The 21,881-nt window shown below is 41.9% G+C and overlaps 1 protein-coding gene across 2 annotated transcripts in view; it reads left to right on the top strand.

Annotated features, from left to right (window-relative positions):
• The window catches only part of SNTB1 (syntrophin beta 1), a 223,287-nt gene that overhangs the window by 149,027 nt on the left and 52,379 nt on the right, over positions 1 to 21,881 (top strand). The window lies entirely within an intron of this gene.

Below are 21,881 nucleotides of genomic sequence, written 5' to 3'. Positions count from 1 at the left end.
CGCCGAGCCTGTCTGGCCTCCACTTCTTCCCCCTCAGTCCCCCTACATCCTAACAGTTCACCTTGGGGTTCCTTCCGTCTCCTTGGGTGTCAGAGTTCTCCACCAGTGGCAGGCAGGTGCCCTACTTGTAGGGAGACACTAACTCTGCATCTTCCCACGCTGCCATCTTCTCTGTTTTGTTTCAGGACTATCTTTTTTTAAAAAAAACTTTGAGTACTGTAGCATATTGCTTTTTATGAAATACAGCCTAGGGCTTTGTGTATTGTACCAAAATAGATTTAGAAGTGAACACTCCACTGTCTCTCTCATAGAAGTGTTCTTCCTTGGTGTCCCAACTCCAGGAAGCACACCAGTTATAATAAACAATTGTCTTGGACTTCCGTGGTGGTTCAGTGTTTAAGAATCCACCTGCCAATGCAGGGGACATGGGTTCGAGCCCTAGCCTGGGAAGATCCCACATGCCGCGGAGCAACTAAGCCCGTGCGCCACAACTACTGAGCCTGAACTCTAGAGCCCGTGAGCTACAACTACTGAGCCCATGCGCCTAGAGCCCGTGCTCCGCAAGAAGAGAAGCCACCGCAATGAGAAGCCTGAGCACAGCAACGAAGAGCAGCCCCTACTCACCGCAGTTAGAGAAAGCCCATGCACCCATGCACAGCAACAAAGACCCAAACAGACCAAAATAAATAAATAAACAATTGTTTTGTTTGGGCCGCTTTAACAAAGCACTATAGACTGGGTAGCTTATAAACAACAGAAATTTATTTCTCACAGCTCTGGAGGCTGGAAGTCCAAGATCAACGTGCCAGCCTAGAGAGGTGAGGGCTGTCTTCTGGACTGCAGACTTCTTGTTGTGTCTTCAGATGGGGGAAAGGGCAAGGGGTCAGGGACCTCTCTAGAATATCTTTTGTAAGGCACGGATTCCATTCATGGAGATTCCATGTCCTTACAACCTAATCACTTCCCCCAAAGCCCAACCCCATAATACCATCACCTTGTCCATTAGCTTTCAGCATATGAATTTCAGGGAAACATTCAGACCATATGTAGAATTAAATATTTACTTCGTGCTTCATAGTGATTTCATCTTCATTTCCTTTGACATTCCTGAGAACTCACTGGCTCTACTCCATCAACTACCAGAGCAGAGTTGAGTTCTGTTCTTTCAGTGAGTACGCATGAGGCTGTGTGCCCAGTTTAGAGGTGGGGACATCCTTGCTCTGCAGGAACACATTCCCTTTCAGGAAGAACACAGGCACAGTCGGAGATGCTGTGCACGCCTCACGGCTGTCATGGTGAAAAGTGCTTATTGGGATTCTGCCCAAAAAAGGTGTGATCGTTGAAAATAAAAGCTACTCTTTGAACTGTGCTGACAAGAAAGCCGATTCTCGGTGTTGGAATGATTAGTTTGACCTTTCATTTTTAAGTGGTTTTATGAAAATATGAGCACTGCATGCACCGTAATTTTAAACATGGAGTGTTGGGTTTTTTTTCTTCTTCAAACCAGACCCACAAAAATCAAGCTAACTTTAAATAGCCATGTAGGGTCAGGTAATCATCTCAAAAATACCAACTGCTGGGAGCCTTTACCTCTTGTTCTACTCTTAAAGAAAGGGAAACTGTTAGTAATAGCAAGACAGTCCTACCCAAAAGTGTCCTATTAAATAATTACTTTGAAACATGACGGACTTGGAGATCTGACGAAGCCTTTCTTTTCTGATACAATTTTTCTGGTCCTGCTAGGGTTTGCTGTCCTCCAGGAAAAGGTGATAGGAGGTATGTGAGCAGTATTTGTGTGCCAAATGATGCATTACGGGGATGACTTGAGAGGCCCCAATCTGGAAGAACAGGTTTTAAAGAGCTATTTATTACTATACCCATTTAAGGGGGAAGTTGGTAGGAAGGAAAGAAGGAAACAGGAAGGAAAGAGGGAGGGAGGGAGGGAGTGAAGGAAGGAAGGAAGCAAGGAAGGAAGGAAGGAAGGAGGGAATGGGAGAGAAACACATGCTTTAATAATTTTACCTCCATTAGACTGAAACCAGCTTATGTTATTCAGAGGATAAAAGTAACATTTGGATTTAAAGAGACATGCTTAAAACTTTCACTTGGATCCCTGATGCATGGCATTTGATTCCTGGAACTATGATAATAGCACTTGACAGTTCACCACTGTCTTATTTAGGTGATAATCCTAGTAAATTCTTCATGTGAGTGGAAGGGCAAATGAATAACCATGAAGTCTCGTGGGTCCTGCAAAGGGCTTTTTTTCCTCCCCTCAATTTTTAATGAGGCCCCATATTTGTCGTCCTCCCCAATGGCTCCTGGGAGCACAATGTGTTCGGTGTGGACTGTGGAGCCCACGCCAGGCTGCTGGCCTCTGCATTTGAGGAGTCCTCAGCTGAGACTCTGACCCAAGTTCCAACACATTGTTGGCTCCATCATATTGATTCCTGGCTCTGATACTAATGTCTAATGTGCAGCTAATGAGTTGCATGGCGTACGTATTAACGCAGGCCCTGGCAGTGCTAATGCCAGACCAGCCATGAGATGGAGTTGGGAGGAGGGCAGCGACACCCAGTGCACTGACATCTTAACAGACGTGAGCAATTAGCAGAGCTGTGTTGCAGAATCGCCATTTCTTAGCTTACAGGAAGTAATAAGCCATCAAGAGGTGGAAAAACATGTCTTATATCTCCTCTTAAATAAAAAATCCTTCTGCATCGGGGGTGCTCTGTGAACTGTGAAGTAGGGAGGAAAGTTGAAATGTTTAAAGTCAGGTAATAGCTTTTATTACCAAAGGGAAGCTGACTGACTTCCAGCCTTGCTGTTGAGTAACAGTAGATTTAAGACCTTCAGGCATGGCCATGTGGCACTGACCGCAAGGACACTGGTGACATTTCAAGGCAGTGCTGTGTTGTCTGGGTTTTTTTGTTTGTTTTTTCAGGAGATGGCAGGTGGGAGGTACAAAAGCGCATGCCACTCTGGCCTTAGAAGACAGTTGTGCACAAAAATTTCTACCAGCACATCCTGGGAGACATAATATGTCAAAGAAGGAATCGTGCCTGATTTTGTATGGCACCCAGAGTGCCTAGCACTGTTGCTGGCTTGTAGTTCAGGGCAGATGGATTGAACTGGTTAAGGAGTTGAGAAAATTGATTACAAACTCATGCTACAGAAGGTAGTTATTTGACTTTGGACAAGGCACCTCTCTTAAATTTGTTCCAACTGCCTTATTTTACAGATGAGGAAACTGAGGCAAAGAAAGGTAAATGCTTTTTCACTTCACTGCACTGCTTCCATTAAGCATTAAGTTTATATAAGAAAGTACCTGCTATGATGGCATGGATAAACAGTGGACACCAAGCCCAAAAGACCCGGTTTTGACCCTCACTCTGCTCACACAAGCTCCTTCGTCTTGGGCAAAGCACTGATAGTTTCTCTGAACTCTTGCATGCAACCCTGAAAAAGTCAATAATGATGCATGTGAAAGCTCTTTGTAAACTGTAGAGCTCCATACAAATGCAAGCTATCATCATTAATTTATTTTCCAAGACACTGCTTTCCAAACTGTTAATACAGTGTAAAAGAGGTAATGTAAGAGAAAAAGAAGTGATGGGATCCATGACCAAATAACTTTGAAAAAAGGCTATATTTCGCCTTTAATATTTTGCCTATATTAAAAGCTCTGAGAGGTCCTGATATAAAGAAACCCATTTGACTGTGTTTGACATAGAGGTCCCTAAATCTGTCTCACCATTGTAATTCTTCATCTTTACCCTTGTAGAAACAGATACAAAAATGTCACATGCCGTAGAGAACAGACTTGTGGTTGCGAAGGTGGGGGGGGCGGGGAGGGAGAGGGATGGACTGGGAATTTGGGGTTGGTAGATGCAAATTATTACATTTAGAATGGATAAACGACAAGGTCCTAATGTATAGCACAGGGAACTGTATACAATATCCTGAGATAAACCATAATGGAAAAGAATATAAAAAAAAGAACGTATATATGTATATAACTGAGTCACTTTGCTGTACAGCAGATAGGCACAACATTGTAAATCAACGATACTCCAATTAAAAAAAGAATGTCACGTGCTTATCTTGTATAAATGTTATATCCACTTATTGACCATCACTGAGTGTCTGGTGCGCAGACAACAGTATTGTATTGTTTCTCGAGAATTTTGTAAGAAACTTCATCAGAATTGCCTAGAGAGAGGATGCTGATGGTTAAAAATGCAGATTCTGGGGCCCTACCCCAAACCTACTGAATCAGAATCACCCCAGGAGGCGGGGCCTGGAAATCTGCATTCTCAGCGAGCTCCCCGGAGATTCTGATGCACATCGGAGTTTAATAACCACCGCTGTCTACCATCGTGAAAATGAGCGTGGACTATGGGGTTAGCCCACCTGGTGCGATGACCCTCCAGCTGTGTGGCCTGGACAAGCCCACTTTGATGTTTCTAAGCCCCAGTTTTCTTATCTGTGAAAGGGGTATAATAACTACTTGGCAAAGGTTTTGTGAAGATGAACTGATGTAAAGAATGCGAAGCGCTTATCACAACATCTGCCCTAGTCCGTTCGGGCTGCTCTAACCAGAGCCCACAGATGGGCTGGCCTATGAACAGCAGAAATGTATTTCTCACAGTTCTGGAGGCTGGAAGTCCAAGATAAGGGTGCAAGTTTGAGGCCCTCTTCCAGGTCCAAACTTCTCCTTGTGTTTTCACATGACAGAAGTGGAGAGGGATCTCTGTGGGGTTGCTCTCATAGGAGGGAAAATCCTGTTCAGGAGGCCCCTGCCCTTACCGTGGAATCACCTGCCAGAGTGTCGACCTCCTAATTCCATCACCTTGGGGATTAGTATTTCAACATACGATTTTTTAGGAGGATGCATTCACACCATAGCAACCTGTGATATAATGAGATCTCATTAATAGTAAAAGTTGCTATTATTATTAGGACCACTATACAGGGTGGAGACATAAACATGATCGCTCTCCTCAAGTGTGCTCTGTCCGGGGCTGGAGTTAAATTTTAGCAGTTGACTATGGACACCACGATACGTGCCACGGGGATATGAATGAAGTTAAATGGTAACAGGGATTCACTGTTTGGAGGGACACCTAGAAGGCTCTGCAAAGACAGTATTTGAGCTAGCTTTGAAGTAGATGTCTTCTAGGTAACAGCCAAACAAGCCCACTAATAAACAGAAAAAAACAAGAAAACAATCCTAATAGGACTTCCAGCAAACTCACAGGACATTCGCCACATGTCTGACACTGCCTTCTTGGTAGTTATGTGAGTTGGCTTCCTATCACCTCATGTCTAAAGGTAACTGTTCTTTCTCTGATTTAATTTTCTGCAGAGACTGCCATAGGAAGCACTAAAAAAAAAAAACCCTATCAATATTCAAAAATAATTTAAAATAATAATTCCAGTTTCTTTATTGACTCCCCCCTGCCCCTGCTGCTTCCAATTGCTATTTAATAACTTTTGATTTTGCTGCTTCTCTCCCATCCCCACTCTTTGGTCACTGGCCAGCAAGTGTCTAAGAGTGACCATGAAGCAAGGTCTAATTACTTCCAAGCTTAGCGGTGGATAAAACTAATAACAGCCAGCATTAATTTCTTAAGTGCTCTGTTCAGCATTATCAAGAAAATTCAGCAAAGTTAGGTTAATTGCCTGCGGGAGGGTCAGCCCTGCTCAAGGGCATACGTGGGCTACAAATGCAAAACACAGCCCCTGTCCTCAGGTAGTTTATAAGCTGATCAAAGAAGGAAACAACAAAGTGAGAAGTTTCAAAATCAAACCATGATCCACAGAGAAAATGTGCAAGGCAAAAACCAATCCTGTTGGATTAAATAACAGTATAAGTCTTCCTGTGATTAATTAGATACATCTGAGATCAGGTGGGCTAGGAACATTGGTCCAGCCTCGTGGAGAACCCCTAAGGAAAGATTTGGGTGGAAAATATGAATTTAGTAAGTCTCATCTCCGGTACCCTTAGGGATTACGTATTTTCACAAGAGGCATCAGGTCTGTGCTATGATTCCAGAGTATATCAAGCCAATTTGTCAAGTATTTCCTACAAAGCCTGGAAAACATCAGGCAGAACTGTGGCCCAGCACTGCTGGAATATCTGTGCGCAGAGACATGTTGAATATTAGATAAAGTGACACACGTTTCTCTTCTCTCCCTTCCAAGCAGAAAAAGAGGAAGAATGAGAGAGAGGCTGACACGATTCATTTTCACTCGCTTTCGAGATGTTTTTAAACTTATTTTTCTCTTTGAAAATTAACGGGTGCTTGTTGTAAAAACTATTGTCCATTCATCTTTTAATTTGATTATGGATTTTGCAAGGGTGACTCTGCAGTGCGGGCAGCTCTCCCCAGAGACACTCCCTTGATGATGGGGAGGCAGGTTGGCTTGGAACTTCACATCTTAGCAAGAGTCTCCTCTGATGACTCAGGGCGTCCTGCTCCCGTCTGATGCCTGCTGGCCGGACTGTTGCTGGTAGGTGGTCATCGGATCACCCATAGAAGTCACTGGTGGGAGAAATGCTCCAGCATGGAGCTGTACACATGGTCTACCCCATTATTTCCCGAGGGTTAAGGAACACTGGGTCATGAACTACACGAGAGGGAAGCAGGCAATTCTACACTGAGTTCTTCCTATGTTAGGATCTTCGCTTTTTCTGTTTCTTTTTTTTTCTTGCCTGCTAGTGGATTTATTGTTTTTATTTTGTTCTTTTATTTTCCCTCTCTACTTATTTTCCCTCTCTACTTATTTAACAACAGATAGCCTTTATCTGTTGTTTTAGTAGTTTCCCTTTAATTTTCAATATGTGTATATGACTTCACAAAATCTAAACAAAATTAATATCTCTAACTCACTCCCCCAAATGTAAGGATCTTAGGAAGCTTTTGCTCCACTCCTGTCTTACACGTTATTTTGTTCAATGTCTTATTTGCCATCTTGTTTTACATTCCCCGAATTAGTGGTCACTTTTTAAATCCAACAACAGACACTTGCTTAGATTTGCATACAAGTTGACTGCTCTCTTTGCTCATCATTGCTTTCTACACCCCACTTCTTCCTTTGGAATTCAGTTTCCTTCTTGATGAAGTACTTCTTTAGTGCTTTTCACTTTTGTTTTTGTTTTTTTCAGCAGGAGTTCTTTTCTTATTTTCAGCATCTTATTCCATGTTTATGGTTTCTAATACTTTTAACAGACTTCTATGTTAGAGTATGTACTTTTACTGTATGTAGTTAGTTGTGTTAGTTTGCTAGGGCTGCCATAACAAAGTACCACGGGCTAAGTGGCTTAAACAACAGAAAATTTATTTTCTCACACTTCTAGAGGCTACAAGTTTCAGATCAAGGTGTTGACAGTGTTAGTTTCTTTCTCCTGAAGCCTCTCTCCTTGGCTTGTAGACGGCCGTCTTCTCCCTGTGTCTTCATGGGCCGTCTTCTCTGTGTCTTCACTTGGTCTTCCCTCTGTTTGTGTCTGTCTCCTAATCTCCTCTTTTTAAAAGAATAACAGTCATGTTGGAGTAAGCGCCCCCCTTATGATCTCATTTAACTTAATTACTTCTCCAAAGACTGCATCTCCAAATACAGTCACATTCTTAGGTACTAGGGGTTAGGACTTCGACTATGAATTTGGGGACTAGAGGAGACACAATTAAACTTATAGCATAAGTTCTTAGTGTTCTAATAACCCTATATGATGTGTCTGTTAACCCGTTCTCATGGAAGATTTTTATCACGTGTTGTGAAATTTTGGACTGTAAACTTATCTCCATCGGGGGCTTAATTATGGGAATACTATGTGCCTGGGTCAAAGTTGTGTCCCTACAGAACAGCTTTATCTTGAAGGATCTGCCAGATGTGGCCAGAGTTTCAGTGGCTCAGGTCAACATTTTTGATAATTGCTCAGCTTGGGGTTTCCTGGACCATGTGGGCAGTGTAAATGCTGACCCCAGACCTTCATGGGCCATAGCCTGTGGTTATAAATGATCAGAGGAGGCCTTTTATCCTATTCAAATCACAGGGTGTTGTCAAGAAAATTTTTTTCTGTCTATTCTTTCACTAACTGTGAAGCCCTTCAAGGGTTCAGATTTAGGCATGGACAGCAATTACAACTTCCCACCTTGCAGGCATGGTCTGCCATGGCGTTGGGCAGCAACCCGCTATTCCCAAGGAGCGCTGAAACCTGATTTTGGTTATGGAAACCGATAACCTCACCTTCAGTCTACCCCAGCCTCTCTGCGCCAGCTTGGCCATAGCATCAACCCATTGCTTTGCAGTTCCCTCCTTTTTTCTTGCACCTGAGATTTTGAGGTATTCATTTAAAAGGATATGTGTTAGATTTTATCCAGCATTTTAAAGTGTTTCAAGATAGCTAGTCTCCCACTGCCAGAATGCAAATGTAAATGATGGGTTCTAGGGAAGAGTAACATCTTTATAATGATGAATAGTTCCTTTCAAGAACTGAGTATTGGTTTAGATTTTCTTTGAATCCCTCCATTCTATTCTCTTTAATTTTCTTTACATGGATTTGTACTTATTTTTATTTACTTTTAGCTACTATACATAGGATCTGTTCAGTTTTCACTTTTACAGACTGTATATATGAAGTCTATGATTTCTATATATTAATATTGTACCTAGCCAACTTGTATTCTTCTGTTACTTATAAGTTTTCCCACTGCTTCTCCTGGGTTTTCCAGTTATAGAGTCATCTCAGCCCCCAAATATGATCATTTTAGCTCTGTCTTCCAATTATTTTTATGACCCTGTTTTATTTATTTTGCTGGATTGATAGTACTTTCTTAGCAGTGTTACATAATAGTGAGGATAGAAAGCATTCTGATATCTTCTTTTCCCTAACTTGAACAGGAATGCCACTCATGGTTTCTTGTTAAGCTGGACACCGGCTAGTTCGCAGATTAAAGTAACTGACATTTCTGTAGGTCTTCAGAATTTAAAAGCACTTTTCTGTACATTGTCATCTTGAATTCTCACCACGACCTGGTTTTGTGAGACACAGAAAAATGCCCAATTTGCTTAATTTTCTTTTAAAGACGACTTACTGAAAATTGGACCTGAGTGGGCAGTGACCTTCAACTGTACATACCAGTGGAAGTTTTGTCCACTTTTGGTTACCAGATTTAATAATAAGACCTTCCTATTCAGACTTCCTATTGTTTATTTCTTATTGAAAACCCAAATTGGGTCTTCTCTTTAACTAAAAAGCAAGTGAGAAAAATCCAAAAGCAGTGCAATGTTTTGAACTGGAATAGATATGTCTCAGTGTAAACTTTTAGGGGAATAATAGCTGTTGCTTTGAGATGCTTGTATAAAGTGCTGAAAAACCCTCATCTGTTCTGTTTGTGTTTACACAGTTGATAATATTCACTAAGGCTGCTCTGTAAGTTTGTACAGTTCGTGCACCCCACAAAGGTGCCCAGCAGTGGGGAGTAATAGGGCAAAATCCAACTGACATTCCACTTGCCAAGCCTCCTGCGTTGGGTGGTAGCAACCCACCAGAAGACCCCCACCAGAAGAAAGGGCCCTTTATTTTCAACATGACCGTAGCTAAGTGGTGTACCTGCAGGGCTGCTTCTTCCCAGAAGAGGGCGCCTTTTCCTAATTCTCTTAAAGAGTACATAGGCTGATCCCACAAGCCATGGATTAAACCCTCTCCCCTAAAGCATAAGTCCACACACAGCTCATGGGGGTTACGGTGCAAATTCATGCTAGTGTTTTACAGGGGTTTTGCCTAATCTGGACTTTTTAAATTTTATTTGTTTGTTTGTTTTAACATCTTTATTGGAGTATAATTGCTTTACAATGGTGTGTTAGTTTCTGCTGTATAACAAACTGAATCAGCTATACGTATACATATATCGCCATATCCCCTCCCTCTTGAGCCTCCCTCCCACCCTCCTTATCCCACCCCTCTAGGTGGTCACAAAGCACCGAGCTGATCTCCCTGTGCTGTGCGGCTGCTTCCCACCAGCTATCTATTTCACATTTGCTAGTATATATACGTCCATGCCACTCTCTCACTTCGTGCCAGCTTACCCGTCCCCCTCCCCATGTCCTCAAGTCCATTCTGTACGTCTGCTTCTTTAGTCCTGTCCTAATCTGGACTTTGTTTTAACAAATGTGAGATAATTTTTGCAGAGTGTTGCCTTTTATAACTCTCAGTTTTGAAACATTATACCGTCTTCATCACTGTCAACAACATGCATCTACTGGGTATTTACTAAGCAGGGATCACTAATACGCACTAGGTGGAAAAGAGTTGAACTCAGCATGTCTGCTTAACAAGCAGTAGCCAAAGGTGTGTGTCATGGATCGTCTTGTAAATAGATATTACTTTTGTTTGAAGCGACATTTCTAAAGAAGCACAGGCAGACATGGTAAGGTCACTGGAAGCCACATATTTCCATCTGTTAGCCTTGCAGCTATTTCCTGGGAGGTTGGCAGTCTTTGTGGGAGCTGGAGGAAGTAACATCTTTTTCCAGAGTGAGTTCCGAAAGGCGGGAGAAGCACATAAGGCTCCTGAAAGCAGATGGAAGTCTGCGCACTCTTCTGCAGCAGGGGACTCAGCCCATCTCTTGCTGTTCCTCCAAGCTTCGGAGAAAGGGAACCGCTGAGTCAGCACTGACGATTCAAATGCATACAGGGGGGCAGGGAGTTGTGTACATCGCCCGTTCTACATTCCTCACACATGAAGGAACGTAAGTGTGGGAAGGTTCTTTACCAATCCAAGATCACATGCTTGTCATGGGAAAGTAGAAACTAAAATGCGGCACGGACCTCTACTCTGGGATTCAAGAGACCCCTCCTTGTGAGATTTCAAGCACTTTCATTCCTTCAGTAACAACTTACGATGCACCCACTGCATGCATTCATAGTCTCTGGAATAGCAATGGCTTGAATAAGGAAGCACATCTTACTGGAGACAGTTGCCTGGCTTTGAATCCTGATTTCTATGTGTCTTACCTGGGAATGGTTTCTATAGTTCAGTCTTTGATCTGATGTTTCTATTGGTGGAGTAGCTGGATGTATGAATATGGGACACAGGCTACCTATCCTTAGGCTAATCAGTGGCTGATGACATGACCACACGAGAAAAGAAGGACTGATACTTTGGGAGCTTGCTAGAGTGAGCTGCTAGGTGTGGAAGCCTAACTGATGGGTGACTGAGACTCAGAACCTGAGAGCACCTGAGCCATGAGAAAGCAGAGGATGCCCATCTGCAAAGACAGCTGAACACACACATGAAGAAGCAGAGGTGATACCTGAAGAGGAGGAAACTGCTTCCACTTCATCTGCCTTTCCATTTCTCAGGGGGCCTGGCTCACCTTCCCTCCTGGTCTGTGGGTTCTGTGAGACCTCTCCAGCCTCACTTTCTACACCCCCTCTTGATTTGGTCCCAGATTTGTCATTTTTCCTTTTTTGTAATCAGAGTGTCTGAACCAAAGCCAGCTGTCACTCTCAGACGCTTGGACATGGAACCTTTTGGGGAGCAGGGTCCTTTCGCCCAAAGTCTTGACCTCATGACTGTCTTCATCCTGCTGAGAAGGGCTGCAGCCACCTCTTCACCATCCAGGTTAGAATCCACACTGGGGAGATGAGGCCTTGACTCAAACTTTCTATTCTGTTAGAAAGAGCTCTAACAATTCACTAAGAGCTCAATCAATCCACTAATCCCCCAAGTGATGAGTGAATTGATTATTGAACTGAATTTTAGCTCTGAACATTTGACGTGATCCCTGAATGAAACCTGAATCCCACAGAACCTCTGGGAGACTCAGCCTTTGCCCTGTCTCATCCTGGGAGCACAGAGAACACTCGAGAGCACATGGTCTTCCTGTCCTATCCTCCAGGACTGTGGTTCTCAAATGTTTATTTGCATGAGAATCATCTGGAATGTTTGCTGAGACACAGGTGGTGGGCCCCACCCCAAGAGTTTCTGATTCACTAGGTCTGGACTGGGGTCCAAGAATTTGTACTGCTGACAAGTTCACAGATAATGCTGATGATGCTGGTTCCAAATCACGCTTTGAGAAACGCTGCTTTAGAACAAAAAACAAGTGATAACTAGAGAATGAATACTAAAGAGTCCAGGGCTTCTTTTGGAGATGATGAACATATTCTAAAAGTAGGTTATGGTGATGGCTGGCCACAGAACTCTAAAAATATATGAAGAATCATCGAATTGTACACTCTCAATGGGAGAATGTTGTGGTATGTAAATCACATGATAATAAAGCTCTTTTCAAAAAGCCATGACTTTAATTAGAGTGGGTTGCAAGCAATATTTTTCTCTTAATTAATTGGAATGAAATAGAAAATATCAGCATGTGTTTTATACATTGTATTAGTCAGGGTTCTCCAAAGAAACAGAGGAATAGGATATAGACAGAGATAGACAGACAGACAAAATCTGCAGGGCAGGCTGGCAGTTGCGGCAGGATTTGCAGTTGCAATCGTGAGTCCAAAGGAAGTCTGGAGACAGAACCCTTTCCCCTCTGGGGGACCTCAGTGTTTTCTCCTAAGGTCTTCAACTCATTGGATGAGCCCTACCCACATTATGGAGGATAATCTGCTTTATTCAAACGTACTCTGATTTAAATATTGACCACATCTAAAAAATACTTTCATGGCAACACCTAGATTGTTTAATCAAACAACTTCATTCCATAGCCTAGCCAGACATATAAAACTGACATAAACAATTTACCATCCACACAGTAAAAATATCACTCCGTGAAACTGTTGTTTCCATTTGCACACAGATGAACTGGCTTGCGATTTAAAATGTCTTCGTGACTGTGATTCGCAGATTTAAAAGTACGAAAGCCTCTGCTTTAGAAAACTTCATAAAGTCAACAAAACAAACAGAAAACCTGCTTTCTTACTTGTGGTGAAGGCACACTAAGTGGAATGCAAGGAAATCTTTATTTGCCTCCAATTTAAAGACCCAGCGGGGAGAACACAGTCTCCAGACTCCAGGAGCCTCATCTGGCTGTCAGCGTTATTACTCTAGACAGCCATATGTTTGTGACTGAGGGATTGTAACGCCAAGCCTGGGATGATTGAACCGAGTGGAAAACACGTGTAGGCTGGCAGGCACATCTCACAGACACATCAAGATGATTAACATGAGGCTCCCTGTATCATTTACATGCAGCCAAAGCAGTTCTTGTTGAGGAGGCTGTTTTGACGTGGCAGCTTCAAAACGTAAAAACACTGTGATTTCATATAGGTTGTCACAGAATATTGAGTAGAGTTCCCTGTGCTATACAGTAGGTCCTTGTTGGTTATAAAACCTATATGAGAAAAGAATCTAAAAAAGAATGAATATTTGTGCATATATAACTGAGTCACTTTGCTGTACATCTGAAACTAACATAATATTGTAAATCAACTATACTCCAGTAAAATTTAAAAATAAAGAGTAAATAAATAAAAACACTGTGGTTTCTTAAGCAGTTCCGTGCTTAGCTGATGCTCCTGAGCTCCCACTGCATCCCCAGGCAAGGCTCACAGTATGAGTCGTGGATGGGGTGAGACAGCAATGGATGAAGTTGTCTGTGATATGCATTACTGTGTATTTTTTATTTTGTAAAGGGCTGTGAAATTAAGGATCATTTTTTTTTTTAGCACGAAGGATGTGGTGAGGCTCTCAGTGGGACTAGAGATGGGGTCAGGCTCGGTATGAGGTACGGAATGTCTGAGCGGTATTTTTGGTAACACATTTACAATTTAAAGGTTTTTTTTAAGGGAATTTCATATTGTCTCGTCCAAGTAAGCTGTCTCAGGATCTCAGATACTTTCATCCTCATGAGACTAGTGAAATCTAAATTCTAACATCGACATTCACCATCCTTAGGTAGGTAATGAACCCCCTCCCCCGATGTGGCCACCCCCTACCCCTTGAGACCAGTCTGATGGTGAGAGCCAGAGCTGGCCCCATTCTTTGCTGAGATTTGGAATCATTCCCCAGAGTGAGAGTGCCCAGCTGGCCTGGCCCAGCTGTATTCCCAGCAGTGCTAGGAGACAGCCGGTCCTGATGTAACCCCACAGGGGAGCAGCTTGACTGCCGTGCCTCTTCCCCTTTGTCTGGGTCCCTTGGGCATCAGGCTCTTTTACCCACTTGAGTGGCATGATTTTCCTTCTCTCTGTACTACTGGCTTCTCCTTCCAGCTTTAGTGTAACCAGTCCCCTTTTCTCAGGCTGTGCATAGCTGTGTCGGGCTCTTGTTCTGTCCACCAGTCAGATTAACCTTGACAGCCCTGTTCTGTGACTTATGCCTCTGCTTCCTTGACTCCCCATCTTGCAGCGACGGCCCATCCATTTCCCCGTGACCAAGCCCAGTTTTCCCAGTTTTCCCCCCATTTCATGGCCAGCCTGAAACTGGACTATAAAACCATGCAATCTGGCTGCAGAGACACTACACCATGCTGACCAAGACAGTCTGTAGGTCAATTAAATAATAAATTGATAGATACAATAATAGACAAGTAGAGAATTTCAGCTATCTATTGCTAAGTAATATCTACAACAATTAAATGCCTTTTTAATTGGGGTAGTGGCTTCAAAACAACCACCATTTTATTATCTCTCGCAATTCTGTGGGCTGACTGGATTTATCTGGAAAGTACTGCTCCATGTGCTATCGGCTGGAGCTGCTGTCTGGGGGCTTGACTGAGCTGCCCCATCCAAAATGGCACACGCATATGGCTGTCCAGTGATACTGGTTGTCAGCTGGGAGCTTGGCTGGGATTGTCGCCTAGAGCACCTTGGTCCTCTGTGTGCCTTCTTTGTAGGGCTTGGACTTCTTGAAGCATGGCAGTTGGATCCCAGGAGTTCCAAGTGTACAGAAGCAGAAATTGCAGATCTTTCAAAGCCCAATCTCAGAAGCTACAACAGCATCACTTGTGCTGCATCCTGTTAGTCAAAATTAGTGACAGGGCCAGCCTAGGAAAGGGAAATAGACTCCATTTCTTGATGCATTTGTATCCATCTTTAATCTACCACATCAAGACGATCAACAGATGAATAAAGAATAGGTGAATTGAAACATTCCAATTAAAATTTTGAGGAGGTAATGGTGGTTTTTATGTACTTCAATATAGTTGCTTCACTATATTTTCTGAAATACATAAATTGCTATTTTTTAACTTTAATAAGTATAATACATGCATGTATGTGCATATGTTATTAGTACAACTTGATGAATTTTAACAAACTGAACATACCCATGCAACTTGCATCCAGGTCAAGAAAGAGAACATTATCAGCACCCAAGAGAGCTTCTTCAATAGCTATTGCTTTTTACTGTGACAAAAAAAGTGTTGAAAAAGAAGGATCTATTATAAAAAACAACAATTCTTACCAATCTTCTATCCTTTACAAGTAAAACCACATCTTTGACATTTGCAAAATAACCACCAACCCTTCATGATTATTTAAATTATAGATTTCAGGGCCCAATTGACTAATATCTGTCAGTTTGTAGCAAATGAATGGAAGTGCATTTTCCTGACAGTTGAGTGGCCAGTCTGAATGTTTAGTGAATTGACCAATGGCCTATATTTTTAGCAAAGCTTTTATCATTGTCAAAATGGTATTTAATTCTTCAAATGTGTTTTGAAATGAGGCATAAATAAATATAAGGGGTTTTAGCAAAAGCATCATCCAGCAATTAGCTTCATTCAGAAACATACAAAAAAAAAAATCTGCATGTGTACAGTGTCATTTTGTCCACTTTACTATTTTCAGAGGTAGTAGCTAGATTCTCATGAGCTAGAAATCACACAATCACACAACTGACTATTACATAGAATTCTGATTAACTTTTAATGTGCATTTATATTTTGAAATGGGCACTGATAAAAGATCAAGAACCAAGGCTTGTTCTTATTCTTTAAGTCTCGACTTAAAGTCTCCTCATGGCATGCACCTTCCCTGGCCACCTAATTTAGAGGAAGGACCCTTTCTTCCCACCTTGTTTGTTATCTACCTAACCCCTGTGATAGCTTCAATAATAGGCTCAAAATATAACCAGGTCCTAAGCCCTGGAACCAGTGAATGTTATCTTCTATGGAAAAAGGGTCTTTGATTATGTAATCAAGTTCAGGATCATGTGATGAGGAGGTAATCCTGGATTATCCTGGTGGACCCTACCAGTAACCACAAATGTCTTTATAAGAGGGAGGTAGGGGGAGGCTTCTACAGAAGAGGGAAAGTGATGCGATGGAAGTGGAGAGAAGTCAAAGAGAGCAGATGCTATGCCTTTGGCTTTGAAGATGGAGGAAGGGGCCCCTGAGCCAAGAAATGCAAAGAATGCAGCTCTAGATGCTAGAAAAGCAAAGAAAGAATTCTCTAGAGCCTCTGAAGCAATTGCTGATCTGTGGACACTTTGACTTTAGCCTCGTATCACTAATTTTGGACTTCTAGCCTCCAGAACTGTAAGAGAATGAATTTGTTGTATTAAGTCACCCAGTTTGTGGTAATTTGTTACAGCAGACATAGGATACTAATACGTACCTATCACAATTTGATTTACTTGTTGGCTTATCTTTTTTTTTATTCTTTCCTCCCTCACTGAACAGTAAGCTCCTGGGAGTAGGGACTTTGTTCGTCTTTACTGCTGTATCCACGGTATGCAGTTGGGTGCTTGGCATAGAGTAAATGTATACAAAGTGATACTAAAGCTAACGACAAGTTGGAGTAGGTTTTTGGAGGAATGCATGGACATTAGACAGTGGGTAAAGTAGGGGAGAGCATTACAGACAGGGGGCGCTGTTATGAGCAAACGTGCAAAGGTGAGAATAAATTAACATGGGGTTTGGGGATATGAATGAAAAAAGAAATGGCCAAATAAACCCTGAGTTCCCATTGAGAAACAAGAACACTCTCCCCTGGAGGGATGACATGAGAGCAGATTAAGCAGGACTTTGAAAACCCAGTAAAGATGATAGGAGTAGAAAGGGATGCAGTGAAAGCTGGATAGCTTTGGACTGGTGGGCAAATGGTTTACCCAGTGGGCAGTTAAAAGCATCAACAAAGTAGCCTCCCTTAACAAAAGAGAAAGCTTTATCTTTGAGGAATTAATGAAGAATTTTGCAACTGGAAAATCTACCGAGATATTCTTTTAATTTTAGCATACAATGTTCTGTTTTAAAATTAAATCTTGGTTTTATTTTGAATTACATGTAAATAAGTAAATCCACAACCTTTTTAGGACATTAAGCCTCTGTAGATCTTAAGCCTCTGAAGCTGCAAGATGGGCTAGAAAGCACTGGTTCATCCCTGGCCAGGGCTATGTCCTGCTGCTGCCCCATGTGGCTCAGAACAGTGGATCGTTTCCAGTCTGCAGAGATCAGCAAATGGTGATCACCGATGGTGGCGCTCCCAAACTCTTGTTTTGTATAATGATGACTTACGTCCTCAGTAAGAGCTTACCAGTCAAAATGGTGATTAATTAGCAAACTCACTAATTGGGATCCTTCCTTGTGGTTCTGTTGTGAAGGATACTCATTTTTCCACTGGTACTTCCGAAAACCACCATCCTGTAAAAATGTCAATTTAGCAAGAACCCTGGCTATGAAACAGGCATGTGCAAATCACACATGCTTATAAAAATCCATCACACCACTTGTTGGGGGCAGATTAATGCCCCTCACCCTCACCAGATGTTGTATTACTTTTCTACAGCTGCTATAACAAATTACCACAAACTTCAAAGTTTGAAATGATTCAGAAATATCAAAATCAGTTGAGGTTTATACATGAAGGCATGAGCTTTTTAGAAGAGACAACTCCTCCCACTTTGTAATTGACAAAAGTAATAAAGGCTCACCAAAAACTCAAACAATAGAGAATTGGGTAAAGTAAACAGTGAAAGTCCTTCCTCTCTTCCTGCCTGATCTTATCCTTGAGCAGTTCAGTATTTCCCTTCTTCAAGACAAGGACTTTTTGTATTTGTGAATTTGAGCCAGCTTTAAAAATAGACTCCCCGGATGCCTTCCTAGATGAGGTGATTTATGGGATTAGGAAAAAGCCCTGTCCAACTTGCCATCTCCCCAAATAATGTTCTCATTATGCCATTTTATGGCTGAAACTCTATCATTAGCAATTCATTTCTTTGGCTTAATGATTTGGTTTCTTAAGATGCAGATACCTCATACAAGACTAACCCTTTAAGCCCTAACGATCTTTATAAGAATGAGTTTATTTAAATTAAGACTTTTTCTCTCCCTGCTCCCTTATCTCATCACCTGCTTTGTTTATTATCACAGTTTGGAATCATTTGTGTGTTTCGGTGCTTTTTTGTCTGTCACCACCACAGACTCTAAGTTTCATGAGGGCAGGGACTACTTATGCCTTAGTACTATCCAGTTACTGGGATACAATGATACCAGATGTGCTCAATAAAGATGTGATTGGATGGAAGATCTTGAAATAATGGAATCAGACATGAGACCAAAGGGTGCTGGAACATTATGGAAGGCACGGGCAATACAGCGTGAGAGGGTGGGGGCTGCCTCCCAGGCCTGCTCTCCTGCTGATGTGCACCCGTCAGCATCTAGGGCGTCCTTCCTCTTGGCTCCCACTTCCATTGGTGGGGCTGTGCTGTGGTTAAATAGCTTGAATATCACACCTGATGCCATAATTAAACTTTACTGACCTCACAGTTTTCTTAATTACCCACCCTGTGAATCAAAACTCTCTGGAACTGATTTTTAAAAGTCTGAGACGATAGAAAATCAAAGCAAGAGAAGCGTATCTGTTTTATTAGGTTTTTTTTTTCCTCTGAGTCCCAAAAGCTGTTTTTTCCCCCTTTTTCTTTTTAACAGCTGTATAAACAAACATTTGCAAAAACAAAAAACCATGAGAACAGGGTGTGGGTGAAAGATCATTTGCAAAGGAATCCGCTGTTTGCAGAAATATTTACAGAAAGGTAGCAACCTCCACGCACCTGTTATTCCAGGTGTGCACATCGAACTCACTGACCATGTTAGCACTTGCCTTGAATGGCATTCAATGCACAGGGAATTTGGGAACTAAGAATAACGCTTCCGGAGTAGGAGAAAGTAGACTTGACTCAATGGGACTCTGATATAGCCTCATGATGAGTGGCAGCAGCCACCACAGCTTAAAATTGGATATTTTGTTTGATAATTTCTGTAACATCTGTCTCCTCTTCCAGCCTATAAGCTCCATCTGGGGAGACTGGTTCTGCTTCTTACAACATGCCCAGCTCCTGGCCCAGTGCTTGCATATAGCATGTGCTCAAAAACATTTGTCCCGTGAATGAATACTTATTACCTCATTCAGTTAGGATGGCCAGTACTAGTGGTGTGAATGGATTTTTTTAAATTGTTCAGCTTCTTAGTTTGACATAGGACTGTTCATTTATCATTTTTGTCTGAGTAGCTTTCTAACAAAGCTTTCACACTTTATTCACACTTTAAAAAAAATTTATGCTGGTAGAGACTTAGCTTTTCTCATGAATGGTGTTAACTGTGGATCATTAGTGACTGTTATAATAGAAGCAGTTGGAAGAGATTGACCCCGAAGATTCTCGTAATGAGAAAGTAGTAAAATTAAACTCAAGTAGTCTGTGTTCTTCTTTTTACATGTTTCATCATCATCATCTTCAACTGAACGATCTCATGTTCAAGTTAATTTAATGAGAATGGCTCTTTGCATCCACTGAGACCAAACACTTGCATATTACGGAAGTCACTTCCTTTAACCTAACTCACACCCCTTTGCACACAATGAAGATGAAAGAGTTTTTACAAGGGTGGGAGAGAAAAGGGTGCAGACTGGACTGTGTAGGACACTCAGGGGGATGAGGCTGGAAAGGACCCCAAAATTTGTTGGAGGCGAGGTATGAGGCAAGGGAAGAGACCAGAATGAGTGCCTTTACAGACTCATAAAACAGGGCCATTGTTGCTACCAGCTGCAATCTTTCTATAACCCATTGCATTGTCATGGTTAATATGTTTTCAATCCCAAACCTTACACTCCCCACACTGTGAGTTTAAAGCCAGAGTTATTCTTAGACATTCCTTCCTGACAGTGAGCGAGGAGGTCCCGGAGTTATGCGTCTCTGGAAAATCTTATCTAGAATAGCATGTAAGCCTTTGATCCTCAGTTCTTAAGATGGATGGGAGAAAAAAGTGACTCCTCTAATGAAAAAGGTCACCAATTCTCTAGGGGTCAAAGATGAAGTGGACTAAAATCTAACGGCGTTTGGTAAATGAAAAGCACATAAGAAGATGCTATAGGAAGATGTAAGTTTGGGAAACGAAAGAGGAAAAGACAAGACGTGTGTTCTTGTGGGGTTGGGGATGGCTAATTTTCAGAACTTACTGATGATCCAAGGGCCAGGGAAAATCCAGGAGACAAGTGTCTGAGAATCCATGATGCTGAATGTCGGATGCGTTACAGTGTATGTTTTGTGTGTTAACCACTTCTGCAGATGCTTTCTTTAGGGAAGTACAGTCAGTGTGTTCCGCATCCCAATCTGTGTGTTCTGCATCAGTGGATGTGGAGGGCTGACTGTATTGTCACTTTATATAAGAGACTTGATATAAGGATCCTTTCATATAAGGATCTTGGTATCCACGGGGTTAAGGAACCAATCCCCAGCAGATACCCAGGGATGACTGTATAACACCTCAAAGACAATCCATTCCAGAGAATCAAAAGTGTTGTCATGTTCAGTTGAGACCTATGATTAGCACAGGGGTAGCCAGGATCAGACTTGTTAAGGATGTGCTGATATGACAGTGGCCATCACTTCATATGTGATGAGCCCTGTAAGGCCAACAAAAACTGTGGGGATTCCAGGAAGCATCATATTAACAGTGTGCACTTTTACAACACACACTCCTATTGACACTCTATATAATACTTCTAATACTTTCTACTTTTCATATGTTACCTCATTTGATTTTCAGTTATCCTGTGAAGTAGATAGTGTTTTTTCCTTGAATTAGACCAGCGTGAGGCACTGGTTAGAAACCAGAGAAGAGCAGGGAGAAGCCAAGTTGCACTAAGGGATGACGAATAACGTGAAGGCAAAAATGTCGATTTCAAAACTCTCTGCAGAGTTAGCACATTGAACTGTCACTGGATAGCAGTTAAAACTATTCCTAAATGAAAAGTTCAGCTCTAGTTTGTCGCGTATTGAAACCATATTAGCCTATTTTGTCTCTTTACAACACTGGCCAAGTTAACTTTTTTATATTTGTTGCTGATTTACTCTCTTTGTTGCCTCGTCTAACTTCCATTAAGTGGCCTGAGACAGGGAGCAGAGTACCTGGCACACAATTTGCGGTAAATAAATACTTCTTGAATGAATGAATGAGTTCTGAAAGCAGAAAAAATGGCAAGAATGACATTTCTTTTCAGAAAACAGCATTCTTTTTAGGTTCTTAATAGTGTACTACATTAGCAGTTTTATAAATTTGAAGTTAGATCTCAGGTTTAATTAGTATGAGGGTAATTTTTTATGAAACCTGTCATTAAAAGTCCTCCCGGGAGATTCAAGGTCATCCAGAAAATGTCCACCTTTGGAGAGATTTCGGCTCTGACGTGGTACTGCATGTGAAACTGTGCCTTCCTAACAGTGTCTCATTTAATTCTGCTGAGCTTTTGTAGAATGTTCAAATGTCCTTGGAATTTTCCTCATGATTCTTTTACTCCTGAAAGTAGCATGTTGACCACAAAGAGATTGTTTGTTGCAGAAGGGAAAGCTGAAAGAGAAAACGTTATTAGAGAGAGAAGGAAAAGCACTTGTCACCATATGTTTTCACAGTTACTTTTCTATCTGGAAA

Source organism: Phocoena phocoena, chromosome 17, assembly GCF_963924675.1.
Source record: "Phocoena phocoena chromosome 17, mPhoPho1.1, whole genome shotgun sequence".
NCBI lineage: Eukaryota > Metazoa > Chordata > Mammalia > Artiodactyla > Phocoenidae > Phocoena > Phocoena phocoena.
The sequence above is the reverse complement of the archived record's forward strand: the minus strand, read 5'-3'. Positions and strand labels throughout refer to the sequence as shown.